Below are 15,443 nucleotides of genomic sequence, written 5' to 3' on the forward strand. Positions count from 1 at the left end.
TTTAGACGGGATTGCGTGTCTTTCGTTGGACTCATATGATGGGTATTTAGTGGAAAGATACTTGTTAGGTTCTTGCTCTCTGATATGAATTTTCCTTCTACAATTTGGAAAACTTGCATTAGGAAGTGCATTTTAGTTGAGTCTGTGAAATTTCACTTATTATTATGATTATTATTGTGGGCTGCACTTCAAGATATCTGACAAAAGTAAATGAATTTGGGAAAATGTATAACTTTAGATAATTTGAGCTGAATAAAGGGCACTTTTTCTTCAATGAATTTTCTATTAAAATTATAAAAAAAAATGTGGCAAAATAATGTTAACTTCACTCTTTGAGTTCTTACTAGCTTCTTTCGTAACCTCAAGAACTTTAGAGTCTAAAGATTTGGTACTGTTTCGTGTCTTTCGTTCGTGTTGTAACATTGTGATGAATGCCTCAAATGAATGGACAATTTACGATAAAATATGTCAAAGGGGAAACAAAACGTTAGCCACAAAAACTAGTCTGAAATTTAAAAAAATAAAGGCTCTTTTACTTAGCCAATATTGCACGATTGAAGTTCAATTTACTGGAAATACGAACCCTTTCATATAACGCAGTCGGTTTTGCAATACTCTTGTGAAATATGAGCACCCACTTTTTGTCCCTGTCTTCACCAGATGTTTCGCCAGTCGTTTACATCCATATTAGCATGTGAATATATGTGTACTTACAATATGTATCTTCTGTTGAAACAATGTGGTTTCATTCAAAATTTCAAATGGCGTTAGTTGCGCGTCATGTTTTGTTTTCTTACTTCTGGAATATGGTAGTACATATGTTGTGATGATGATGATTTACAAAATACTACAGAAAATTTTATAATCGACAAAAATAAGTCCTTTAGATTCAATAGATTCAAAAAATATGATTTGTCTTATGGGTTTCAAAGAAAGTCGCCAGTAGATAAACTCAATCCTTTATGCAAGAAGCATGACGTTTAGTCTCGACTTAAGTTTTTACTCCATTTGTATATTCATATGTGCGTGTTGACAATTCCGACGCCTGTATAAGGACGACAGCTACGAACTACCATAAATGTGCAGTTATTTATGAAGTCAGATTTAGCAGGATGCAATGAGTAGGTCACTTAATGTGATGGACGAGGAAGACCTCACCCACAAAATGAAGGACGGGGGGGAGGGGAGGTAATCTTTATAGATGGGGGGGTAATATATTTGATTAGGAAGTACGCAATATTTTTGGTAGGGAATGACGAGATAAGTTCTATGTTCGGTGGAGCGATAACGTAACAAGAGCGGGCCTATACAAAATACCGGTTGTCCCGGGATGTTGCGACGATTGCTACTAATTTAGTAAAATTCATTGGCATATTTAGCACATTCAATTATTAAGGTTGAGTTGCATGCGACTTGGCGCGTCATGGAGTACAGATAATGATGGGATCAAAGGAGTTTGCTACAAATATCGTAAGTTTAGCTTATAGATAAGTAGCGGTACATAGGGTGGCAAGTACCTCAGTGTAGTATGTGGATTCCGCAGAATATATTAATGAAATACTTTAATAGAAATACCAACGACAAAGCAAGGAATCAATTAAAAAAACGGAACCGACAGAAAACTTGAGCAAGGAAGTACGTACAATCAAATCGTATACCTCGATGGTCAAAAACAAGTCAAAAGAAGAAGAATCATAAGCAATGGAACTCTTCTCGCTTACCATGCAAAGATTGAAAAAGTTTTTCGCGACGTCAGGCAACTAAAAAGACAGAACCCACTAATTGCAGAATTTAATGACATAAGACCAATCAGCCCTATATAAATATTTTATGAACTGTCACATGTTGTGTCTTCGTATTTTTGGTAGCATCGCAGCTAATAGGTTCCCTGGAAAATTTGTCGTAATCTGTAAATTGTGATGTAGGTTTGGTGATTTCAACCAGCGTCGTTCTTTAAACTATTGTTGGAATAAATTCCACCTCTATTGGGAACTGCAGGAGACTACCTGCTTAAAAGATCAAGTACGCATTGATAATGTCAATACTTTCCAAGCATTAATCTCAATTTGAAAGTTCTATAGTAACGGAAGTTATAATAATAGCTAATGAGGAAAATTAGGAAACAGATTAAATATATTATCGCTGCCTGGACAAAAAACCTCCATCTAAGCAGTTGTATCTTCAACATGATAAATTCCAGGGAAACGCAATGATTGGTTTCGCCAGGGAAATTACATTATTAAAGAGAGTAAAACTATTAAGCATCACATTGCCAACAACATGAAAGCATACCCTCCGGTCTCTAATTGAAATATTATCAATTAGCTGAGTCTAAAGTGGCCTACCTCACATCGCGCCACAAAACCTCAAAAAACCTGAAAACATCAACAACCCATCGAACGGTCCTCTTTTCAGGGAAAAAAATTCACTGCGAGGGACTCATTTAAGAACCATAGTGACAAAGTCTATTTGCGATCGCCAAAAGAAGCTTCAGTACTAGCACCAAGAGTTCAGGTCTTCACTCTGCCTCTGAGACGGTTTGGTGGGGTGTTAGCTACTATGGTGTCATCAGCATTCATTTCGACGAAAGGGGGTGGAAGCATCGGTAGCAATGTACCAACCAGATAATAGGAAGCCATTGTTAATCCTCTCAGTCAATTCCTTTTCAAAAATCAGAAAGGCTCACATAACTCAAACCTGGCTCGAAAACAACATTTTTTATTTCTGTAGAAAAGCGAGAGTTTTGAAGCTCAAAATCTGCGAATTAAAAAAAGGGCAATTTGTTTCTCTTTGGGGCAAAAGTGTTTGATTATAGGTAATGGAGAATTTCATACCACTTCAAAACACCAGCTTTATATTTTTCTTAAATGTTCGTAAATATTTCATTGATCCTCAATTTTTGATGTTTTATTCAAAAAATACTGTACGATGATATATATATATGCAAAGTTTCATCAAGAATTGCATTTGAAAAGGTTGAACACGTCGCATTCCTATAACATTAACTTTGAAGTTTATCAAGAGCCTAATTCCTATTTTAAATTCATTCCCCTCTATAAATAGCTCCTGAGACAAATGATAATTACTCTAACCTGCAAACTGTAAACAATATGATAAACCCACATCACGTCTAACTAAATTGCCTTCATGTAAAGATTTAGAACCCTAAAACATCCCTAAATAATCACTAATTACAAGCGAATAATAACAATTATCTTCGGTGTTATCCCTATGGTATTTAGCTTTGAATCTTAACTCACACTCCCTTGCCACATCTCTATCCATTTACTGTGTGAATTAAACTGAAATATGATATTTGCAAGTGACTTGTCATCAATCATCTTCTTATATAAGCGAGAAGACAAACAAGAATCCTGTATCATAACTTAGGGTGCAAATTGGGATGGATATGTTAACAAAGATTACATTTAGTGATTTATGTAGGCACTCGTTCCAATTTTGAGTAATATCTTGTGCCTCATTGTGATTTTGGAACAATATCCGTACACGCAAATGACATCTTTCGGAATTTTCAGAGGGTTCCCTGATTTTTGTAGGAATTATCATTCATTAATTTTGTGGTAAATTATGGTCCATGGTATTTCAGTCGTCATTATTATAATGTGCATGAATTAGAGTTAATTATCTGGTGGAAATCTACTCTTGTACCATTAACAACGTCGTGCAATGGAATGTCTGTATGCGTATACGTTCGAGGTTGCATGTATCAACCGAACCCATTAGACCTAGTTGACAGGAAATCCGGTCAGCTGCAATGACCATTGTTGTAATTTCAACCTCAATTGCAACACTACTGCTCTTTCAGTGATATCTCCATCTTATGCATTCAGTCTGAGGAACACAGGAGAATTTATGTTTATGCTAATACTTTGGCAGAAATGACTTTTATGTTATATTTTATATAACTTTTAATACTGGACTCTTACTACGGAATCATCTGCAGAGTTATAACAATTGAAGCAACTCAGGGCCCATAGGCATGGCTGTATTATATACATATTTCTGCTTAAGGTATTTTTCTTCCTGCATATTTTTATAAGTAGTATGTATGTATCCTATCTCTTTAAGATGTCTAACTAGACCTACAAGAAAGCTGCTGTTGCTAATAAATTAAATAAATATATACTTTCTAAGCCACATTTGGCCATGCCCCCCTCTAGAGCAAAAATCGAATTTATTCAAAATTTCAAATAAATGAGTCAAGTATAGAGAAAAAGAAAGTTTTGTAAATTCGTTTTCCTAATGAAATATATTCAGGTATTGACCTTCTGAATACCTTTCATCGGGACTTCGATGTTTTTCTAAATATTTCAGGGACGATGAGTTATCAACCCATATCCAGAAAGAAGTGTTTTTCGGGTGCCATGCTAGAGGGTACTCTGCTCATCTTGAAGAAAAAACATAAACAGTAAAATGCCGTGCACTGTATATTACGATTCGCAAACTAGGACTACTAAAAAATATGGAAAAGTATATTTTTTGTAGTTTCTTAAACTTTTTTTTGTAAATATTGGTGTTTTTTTCACGCCTTCTTTAATGTATAACAAACTGCTCAATAAATCACAATTAGCTTATTTTACGAACCGTAGAAATATGTTCTGAATAAATTGTAAAAATTTCAAATATAATAATTTCTTAGATAGGTTTTGAACTGGGGTGGCATTCGATTTTCAACAAGCAACCGATACACGTACGTTACAATCCCTTTTGGGATATATGCACGATTACAAATCCCTCTGCCACCAGTGAGATTTGAACTGCGACCTTCCGCTACGACAACCCTGCGCTCTAACCACTTGAGCCATCCGGACACACCGCACTTTACTCCATTCAATATATCACTGCGCCTCCTTCTTTACTTTACATAGTAACGCGCTAAAAGCAAGCTCTGATATACTTATACACCATACCATATGAAAAATCTACGTACAATGTTAGGTAACTTCGTCGCTATTGTATGATATGAACAATTTGAAAGGCACCATATAGTCAGATCACATGAAAATAACTACAAAAACATTGTCTTTCAAAAACCAAAAACCCTCAAACATGGGGAATCGGAAATGCAATGCTGTTAAAATAAGGTGGAATACTATCCTTGAAAAACTCGAACTCAAATTATGGATGTTACGTTAATTATTCAGGCAATGCCTTTCGAATTTCAACCAAAATTTCCTTTTTGATTCTCGACAGGATTTTTTTGGCAGATTGAAAGAGAACACCTTATGGTATCAAATTTGTCTAAAACAGCACGGAAAACTGGTTTCGGAAAAGAGCGTTTGTTGGAAGGCTGTACCGAATCCAGCTGGAAACATACCGTATAGAAATTATACAAAAGACAAGAATGGCTGGTAGAAGATTTTGGTAAGACCCTCATAGTACCCGAGTGAAAGGAGATTGAGGAAGAGTTCCAAAAAATAAAGCCCAAAGTAAACTGATAAATTTGGTGAGCCATCAGCGAGAATTACTAAAGAAAATACATCCTGAAAATTTCATAATATTATTTTTGACTTAAACTTAGTTATGAAATGCAGGGTGAAATCAATACTACAAACTGCTTGGGAAATTACCTAGGATTTATAACATAGTTCTATTTATCTACTACTGAGATTCTCAGGTTTTTCGAGAACAAAACCTTATCAAAATTGGTTTACGGTCTGCCTGTCACACGCGCTTTTCTCTGAAATAGTTATACCTATTACAACGAAATTTGGTAGGGAAAATTACCTTGCTGCGCGTTGAACTGAAAGAGGGTGCGGTTCCCCATAAACCTGAAAAAAGGGGCGTACATTTTCTCTCCACTCAATATAGCCATGTTGATGATCAAATGAAAGGTCTCTATTAGTACTTTCAGAAGTAGATATTAGTCACAAAGGGTCCTCCCCTTGCGGGGGTTCGAAAAGGCTCAACTACTTCAAGGACCCGTTTCCAGAAACTATCCTACCAAAAAACCGGAAAATAATTAAGGTGGTCCGTGCATATTGTAGCTAGGCCCCGAGATAATTCTCTGTTTCGATATAAATAAAGTTAATAAGAGTATATCATTATATTTTGAAAATTTACTGCAAACTCACCTTAAGTCTATCCTAGATACGATCTATTAATCTTAGTATAAAACGTATTAGTATAGTTTAAGGGGATATGCAAGCAAAGTGGAAGTACCATTTTTTTCCGGAAAATAGCCATGTGGAGAATCAAAATCTCAATTAGTACTTTACGAAACAAGTCTCAGGTCGATGATTTCGGTTTCGAAATAGGGAGTGAACTCATTGTTAGAGTCACCCCAACCGATAAAATGTAGACCACAAAATACATATCAAAGTTATTAATATTACTATTATAGTTTAACTGGAAAATCCGCCTCAAATTCATCCAACGATTATATAATTTTATATAAAATATCATATGTACAAGGCTTAATATTGGAAAGTTAAAGGGAATCCTACTATTCTAGTATTATAATAGGCCGAAATTGTCTATTTCGTGTGAATTTACTGTATTCCACCCAAATATTCTATCAGCATCATATTAAAATAGTGCGACATACTAAAGTCAAATGCTAGCTAACGTATTAGATACGTACAAAAAGAATGGTTGTATGGTATAACGAAGTCTTCTCGCATGTGTAATACACAATTCCTTTCATAAGTCGACTCAAGTGTTCTGTGCGAGCCTACCTATAAATTAAAAAATTTGCAACTGGCTTTAAAATTCGAGACATTTTTGGGAAAACAACTTCAGGAACAGTTGCTTTGATCCTCTTCATATCATTAAGGATACCTTTCAAGCCGAGGAACTATGTATTTCCCAGGGAAAACCAAAATAATTGCTGCAAAATGCAAATTACTTATTCTCTCTCAACTAAGCCATGCCTACCACGTAAGCATTTCAATTAAAGTGTCCTCACGAAACACTTCCAATGTAAGGTTATGCAAATTGCACTTCTACTAAATACGAGTTCCACATAGCAAATGAGCTCAGTAAATACCACATGTAGTGTATTAATTAGATGCATCTTCCTAATGACTGCACAACTTACCCTAAACATGTCCCATTATGGTTTATACAGTATTTGTCTCCCCAGACGATGCTGCTCCAACGTACAAAGATTACACTTAACTACTAACATATATCTTAAGTATGCATAAAGCTAACGTACGAGGCATAAATGCATATATGCATCTGTATAATGCTTATCAATTCAATTTATCGCATTAAAGGAGATGTGAATATTATTCTAACAAAGTATGGAATGCTTTAGTTTGGAATTACATGAATAAGTCTAATTCCTGGGAGATTCCTTGGCGTCCAGAGCTCCACAAAATACTATATGCATATGCATGGATAGAAAATCAATATTAGGACTCGGTTGGAAGAGATATTCATTCAGCCAACATTTTGGAGTGAAAATCTTAGAGAAATTAGCAGAATTGATTTGATAGGTATTGTACAGAGATGAAAAAAAGGAACAATTGGTGAATTGATATAGAAAGATGGAGAGTCAGTACTAATTTAACTTTTATCAACTTCAATAGATGATTCTGAATGTTTAGAACAATTACTTGAAATGAGAATCGACAGAAATGAATCAAAAGAGCATTTCTCTTCTCAGTTTTCAGAACGCATCGCATAACAGGTCGAAAGGGCCTTCATAAGCCAAGGAAGGTGAACAAAACCATGTAAAAAATTCATAAATTATTTTTTCTTTCATTCTGAGTATTATGGAATCAGTGACGTTAGCGTCATCCCTTAATGCTCAAATCCAAAGGAAGATCCATAACATTCTTTGAAAATAATATTGTTTAGATTAAAGAATTGAAGAGCATGGTAGCCTAAATCACCTTAGAAGCAGGTGACAAATGAGATAGGGAATAGGTTTTGCTGGGTCAAAATTAAAATTTGATTATATATGACGACTTCTTTTTTTTTGACTAAAAAAAAATAAAGCCTCGTCTTCTGGTAATCTTTGTTGGCTCGTCAAGCACAATCAATTTCCAAAGGAGCAACAGCAACCAAACAAAACAAAAGATTCAAAAAATAAAATGACAAGGAAGCAAACTGATGGATACATGGTGATATATCAAAGCGAGTCGAAAACTTTAACGAATTCCCAGCTGGTATGGCTCTCTTTTTATCCACATAAAATATTTTATTTCTTTCAAAAAAAAAGAAGTTCTCTAAAATAAGAATGCTTACCTGTTCTCTTTTTGGATATTTATGTAACACTGGTAGAGCGTAGACCAGTACACCAAGCAGGATATCAAATTGGTAGACCCCGTTGAAAAACCGGGATATCTGGAGCTCCTTACTAAAGCAGGCTTAGATCGGACACCGGTTGTTACTTCGTTAATGCTGATGATTACTTTTCTGGGCGATCTAAATCTTACAGGATCGGACCAACCTAATCCGAGATGGAAACTTAATAAATAAAATTTTTCATCTCGGTTTTCGTACTTTCATCAGTGAGAGCAATCGAAAGTCATTCAGAATGAAATTTAAAATCGCCCAGAATGAATGGTATTGCCATTTTCCATAAATGTATCATATTTCGGACAAAATTGAATCACCCTCAATCTTTTCTAATTAGTTGACAGATTGTGTTCATGTTTTTAAGGTTTTGTGTAAAACAAAATCTTATTTTATGGTAATTGAAGATTAGTTAGTTACACAAAATTATTCTAGATGATCGGCTAGTGGTTTCTGCCAACTGTGGGACAGAACTGGATGTTGTCTGACACATTAACAGTGCTAAATCCGCTCTTGCTGCCTTATTTAGAATCTGGAAATGCAGTTATATCAACACCAAGATCAAATTGAAACTGTTCTGCGCTAACGTTCTTTCTGTGTTGCTGTATACATACGCCATGTGATCGGAAGCAGAAGAGGCGGTGGATAGGTCATACATTAAGGAGGGGCGACAATTGCATTGCTAGCTTATTGGTAGAAACGATATCATATGATTTATTTGAGTTCGCCTTAGAATATGCTGTTAAAGTTTCAAAAGCCAATTCTCAAAAGCGATCTCTGCTGCGCGGATGCTATTGCTTCACGGATTATTTCGTTTTCCTCGAATTTAAGATAACAAATACCACACCGGCGAAAAGGGTTCGTGTCAATTCTTTAGTCTAAATAGCACATTTTCACGGAACACCCTCATCCTCATCTTTCATCTCCTGCATCTTTTTCGACAGTTTCTACGGCCGATTTCAGTAATTTCGTGATTCTTGGTAGGAGAAGATATATTCGAAGAACAAAGAAGATTCAAGGGTGCGTTGTTCGACGCCGAAGAAACGTTATTTTAACGGTAACCTGCATTCGAGAAAATAATGAGGACGATCCGTATGCCCCACTGCTGCTAACACTTAGTGCCAGTGGAATAAGGCCAGCCCATTAATACCTTAAAATCTTTCAACCATCCACTACATTCCATCCGATATGGAGTCCAGCATTCTTTCAATCTAGAAAGATCTTTCTGGAGACGATCTCCTGACCAAGTGTTTGGGTGGAAATTCCCAAATCGCCAATTAATGCTTAAACGCCGCGGCGTATCGCCCCAAAGCATTTGAATTCTGAGAAGAAAATCGTTGATATACACCTAAATCGCTAGAGGACTATTCAATGGAGGTTATGGAACAATATTAATGCTGATGGGATCGCTAAACTTAACTATTGTGTATCAGCGCAAGGCGTTTGCCGATCACATGGACCGCATCCGCTTAGAGCATGCGATTCACTGTCTGTCCATTTGTTTGTGAGTCCGTTTATCAAACAGAATTTGCAGAAACATTTGAACCTATTGATATGATATTTGGTGAACAAATTGAAATTGTGAAGCTTCACGCCTGCAAAGAACCACATCTTTTGACGTTAACTGAATGAGGGTTCCCCAAATATCCAAAAGAGGGATCAACATTTTTTTCCACCAAATGATTAGTATTTTCCGAAGCAGGTGTCAGTGTCGCCATCAGTTGTAAAAGAGGGAATACGGATTGGAAAATGATTGCTTATTTTAAGGGGCCACTCTCTGAACAAAAGATCGTGATGCTGCTTCTATATAGCATCTAAACCTCAAAATACACTTCATCTCGACACTTGCTAAAATAAAATTAATAATAGAATATAGGGTAATCCAAATAGAGCAAACATGCCCATTATTTATGGAACAAGATTTCGTTCGTGTGACTGCCTGCTGGTAACTCAGTTTTTCAATAACCTTAGTGACCATTTCTGGCTCTTTCTCATAATAGCTTACTCTATATTGGCTCTAAGGGCTTGAATTCATAGTGGCTTTTTCGAATAATATCGATCTTGCATGCTCGAAAATTCAACGATACTAAAACAGCCAATTAGCCTCGTCTCGACGGCTAATAACATGATTATTGAACTTGGTACGCAAAAAATGATACCACCGCTCCAGAATCTGCACCAAACGGTCACTCTCTGAGGATGCATTGGTTTCTTGACGACCACTAGATGTAACAATTTTGCTTCTTAACATTTCCGTCGAAGCGAAAATATATTCCTCCAAAAAAAAAGCAGCAAATCAAGTTGCCCTAAGACCCAAACTGAGAAATAATAACATAGCGGATAGTCATATGCGAGGTATTTGTGCAAAATTCGCTTAAGCCTAGTGCACGAAATATTGAGCTGTTGAGATCGATGGCCAATCGATGCTCCAGGATTGAGCTCTCGAACTTTTCGCACTTACTGCCACACAAGACGCTCGGAAACTGGAAGCTCGGCACTTCAACAATAGAAGTCTTGTTGATTTTTCATGTAGGAATATTTGGGTACACGTTCGTTCCATTTATACGTAGTTCGCAGTGTAGTGCTGAATAGTCAATTCATTCATTCAACTCGATGTGGTATGTGAGACAAAATGTCATCTTTTAGAGAGTAGTAATTTGATGCATAAACGTAACTTTGAAATACCATAAATTTGTTAACAATATTAGAATTTCCACCAAACTTTCCAGTATGATATATTAAAGTCTATATTGTTGATGATTTTATTACTTTTTAATAAAGGTGGTGTATTAGGAAGAATTGCATTCACTGTTTATAAAAAGCAGCTAATTTGCCGACTTTCATATCTTAGAAAAGTTACATTAGAACGCTTCGAAAAGGGTTCTGAAGCATTATTAATAGACAAGGGTAACCAACATTCAAAACGCTGTCAAACTACGGTAAGTACCTATTTAGAAAACCGATGAGAATATCAAAAGAATCTAGGATACTGAGGATTCAGACCATCAAAATGATTGGGGAGGAGTTGAATTCAACATATTTGATCGTTATATTGGCACGATTAAAAGTATTGAATTTGATAGGTATCTTGATTTCCTAGAATCGATTGAAAACCATCCACACTTTCTAGAACGCGACATTATCAAGCAGAAAGTCGATTGTGTGCTCCTTTTTTTTTCAATAGTTCAGTCATAATTCACGAAGTGGTTTTATTCCAAGGCCAAGCGATCTCGTCAATGTTCCTGATAAACTTAAAAAAAGTGAAAAGCAGTATCGCATGTAAACATCGCGAAATTGTGGCTTCTTACTAAGCTTTTGGCCGCTGGAAATCTTCTTGACAGACTTCAGTCTCTTTTTTCTAGCTAGGGGTGAGGTCTTTGCCCTAGGGAAAAGCAGAGCCAAATATTTAAATGGTTGCAACCGACCATTTCTGTATCGTATTTCAAACACTACTAAAAGTATTTTCAGAGGCGATTGCAGCCTTGTGTAGTTTCTCAAGAAATTAATTTTCAGGAAGACAATGTCGAATTGTATTCTGTTCGAAATAATTGAAATGCATGCATCTTATTACTTAATTTATACACCTATTAGTTCACTGAAATTTAGGAAGTAAGAAAGTGGTTACTCGCTCAGCTAAGGAAGTTTGTCTACCATGCAACCAGAAATTGCTTTGTGTTGAAAATTATCAAACGCACTCAATATTTCATAAAACATTCGGATTTTTTTGGAAGATCAGTAAATGTGGAGCAAATATATCTATTTATTTTTAAAGGCAGATTACTGATATGCATTACTTAAAGGGAATAGTGGGTTTCAATGATTTTTTTAACGGAATATATCAATTGAAACAATTTTTTTCAAATACTCGTATCTTTCTACCGAATCTACTCTTATCATTATATATGATTATTTGAGGATTAATTTCAGGATGCAGTCTTCTTCTATTTTCTACAATATCACAGGAAGAAATAGGTTTATCCTTTTGGAGAACTCTTCAAAAACATCTATAAATAATCGTTTAATTCTCAATTGTAAACAAGAAATCATAACAAGGTTCCCATTGTCGCCACTTTCACCCCAAATCGTGTTCATATTTTCTTAAGCTCCACTTCCTACACACCTCATATTTCGCAACGCTTCTGTCATTGTACAAGCACATATTGCTCATTTATCCAGGTGAGTTTATCGATAAACAGGGGTGTAAATTATCCCAGAGTTCAGTGTATGCAGGTCTGCTTTTATTATTATTTCATAATATCAACGCTATCAATAATGTTTTAGTGTTTATTACAAAAATTGTTTGTGCAAATGTTTACTGAGTATTGGAAATGCCGTGTGTGCATGCAACAATGATTGATTATGAAAATTTTCATGTGGGTATCATGTGCACAGACAGTTATCGGAAAATGGTGTTTGCAAGGAAAAATCCAGGAAAATAGATATATTGCGATGACACTTGACTTGTTGAAAATGTACTCATTTTATCTAATTTTACTTGGTCTTCCGAAATTTGATAAGTTTGGCCGCACCCTAGACGAAAGCTGATTTATTTGGACGCGTTATGAAACCCTCGTAATGGATTAAACCAAATTTAGATAAATTTAGACCAATCAATAAATCACACATTTCCTCGCATTCGTCGGTAGTATCGCATATACAACGAATTCTTTTTTTACATGCATTACTTTATTCATATTAAATATCTCAACACATACATTTTAGTTAAATATTCTTGAGCTTCTACAAGGCATCTACCTCGCGAATGTGCTCACACCATATCTAGGCCATATTTATCACACCTGCAAGATTAAGGGCAGATTATCTTAGGTTCGCGAACAAGGTTATTAAAACTCAACTCAAATTTCAATCATCTCAAACAAATCCTAACGGGTAAACTTCTACATAAAGCGCATCTAATTACCAACGCATCAAGTTCAAGCTGTGAGAAATGAAACATCAGATTTTCCACTCCCATTCATTAGCCCTTGTTGTTCTTAAGAAAATTCCGTTGCTATTTTCCTACGATTATAATACCGGTATATACTCGTATTATATCCATCCAACAGAAGACAATATCCACCCACACCAGCACTAAGATTTCTGTAACCAATCTTCCATCTTTCCTTGCTATCGTGCTGCAGGAAAGCACACTCTCCAGCAGATTTAGTCACACCTGAAGAGGGCTAGAGTGAATGGCACTCAGCACAATGAGCCTTTGCGATACTTAGTATTCAATCAAGAAGACTGAGAAATTGAATCCATGAATGGGTGAATTAGTTCACCCAAGATGCAAAATTTCATTTGGGAAAATTGTAAATAACTTTCCTTGTCCGTTATGTTCGTGCTGCAAATGTTACACAAGGTGTTGCATTACGCCCGCTCATCTAATTTCATCGTCGTGGTCGTTACGGTTTCTTACCCAAGATAGGATGCATTGTTGGGTGTACATACTTTCGGTAAAAACAGTTGTCGTTACGTCTTGGGAAATTGTCGTCCGAATTTTCCCAAAGCAGGTGCTATTATGCGTCAATTCATGCACTTCTTACCTAAATTGGAACCTACTTTTCATCCACTGACTCAATTTAATTACGTACTCGTATCTTTCAATTGTCTATTGTTGGGAAATTTATCTGGTTATGAATTGCTTTTGGACAGTATCTGCAGTTTAGGGTGAGGTGAATGTGTTCGTAATGGTTAATGTTAATAGGAGATTTCCACTGAAGTAGATGGTGGAATAAATAAGAACTATTAAGTATATCCTTATTACCACGGTTAAATTTTTACATTTATTTGAAACTAACATTTGTGCGCATGAGATAGTTTATTATTGTGTCATGTTTCTCACCGAGTTCTTTGGTAGTATGCACACTCCTCGTTAAGCCATTATGCAATGATGTTTCACTAAACTCGACTTTTTAACTACAAATTTATGATCTGCTTAATTCAAAAGATGAAAATTGACTCCAAGTTACTCAGTAAATTTATTAGATTAATTTCATAACAGTGAATTTTAAATTAAGGTAATTTCGGGGAAGGAAAAAGTCTTACGAAACTTCCGGGCAAGATAGATTGCATACTCGTATACAGTGGCTAGAAACATGAAACAATTGTGTATTGTATAATTTCTAATATGACAGGTCTTTATGAATTAGCCACGTTAGCTACCATCGACAAAAGATGGGAATTCAACCCATTTTACTTATTATTTATAGTTTATGGTTCTAACTATTATAAATAATTTACATAAAGACAAACGTCATGAGTTTCATTTACACCAAGGGACCAAAGGAAATCTTAACTCTTCCTTACATTGGGCACCACTAGAAATAATCTCAGATAAACCATGGGCCAGGAGGTTTTTGGACTCTTGTATAGATGTGTGTTTTGCGTTGTATACTAGGTTTATATATTATATTTCTTATCAATAAGAGGTGGTAAACTGTTAGGTTGTTGGTTGTTTTATCCTGCAGAAAATCTAGGAAAACAATCTCACAAAACAAATACCTCACGAATCCACACTGCGAATCAGTTCCGCCCAAGATTCTAAATCCATTCCCTTCTTAAGTTACTGTCGATACTTTCTACTTCATCAGACATTCCCATCACGGAGCTAAAAACAAGATATCTACATCATTACAAAATGCAGTAACAGAAAAATTGGAAAAAATTCAATTGCGTTTAATATATGTCATCCATCTGGCTATATTTTCACTCCAATTTACCCCTTCTTATCCAGGAAGAAGCGGTTGAGGTGCAACTAATACTCGAGATGGTTCTGGATTGAGGACGGAAATATGGAGCTCATTCTTTCCTATCCTTCGTATTCGTCTGAGTGTTTACTATAGCTAGATAGCTTTTATGCTCGCCGCCACGTCATTATATCTGAAATGAAAATGGAAATCTGAACAAGTATGTTATTCTGTTCTCTAAATAGATTTCAGATACCATTCAACGAAAGGAGAGTCCCATTACGCACTTATACGATCCAGGCAGGGTATAAAGACAACACGTGCCATTCATGGTAGTTTCCGGTTGTAATTTTATGCGGTGTGTAATGTACGCTTCCGATGGAACCCTCAGCTTAGGCTTTGATAAATGAGTAAAAATATCTAAGAAGGATAATGAACACTCTCGGTCTAACCCTATCGTATTGTCTGGGTGGATTTTCTTGAAAT

The 15,443-nt window shown here is 35.8% G+C and overlaps 1 protein-coding gene across 1 annotated transcript in view; it reads left to right on the plus strand.

Moving 5' to 3' along the window:
* Nucleotides 1–15,443, plus strand: part of LOC119652788 — a 98,144-nt gene that overhangs the window by 48,758 nt on the left and 33,943 nt on the right. The window lies entirely within an intron of this gene.

This window comes from Hermetia illucens, chromosome 3 (genome assembly GCF_905115235.1).
Source record: "Hermetia illucens chromosome 3, iHerIll2.2.curated.20191125, whole genome shotgun sequence".
In the NCBI taxonomy this organism is placed as follows: Eukaryota; Metazoa; Arthropoda; class Insecta; order Diptera; family Stratiomyidae; genus Hermetia; species Hermetia illucens.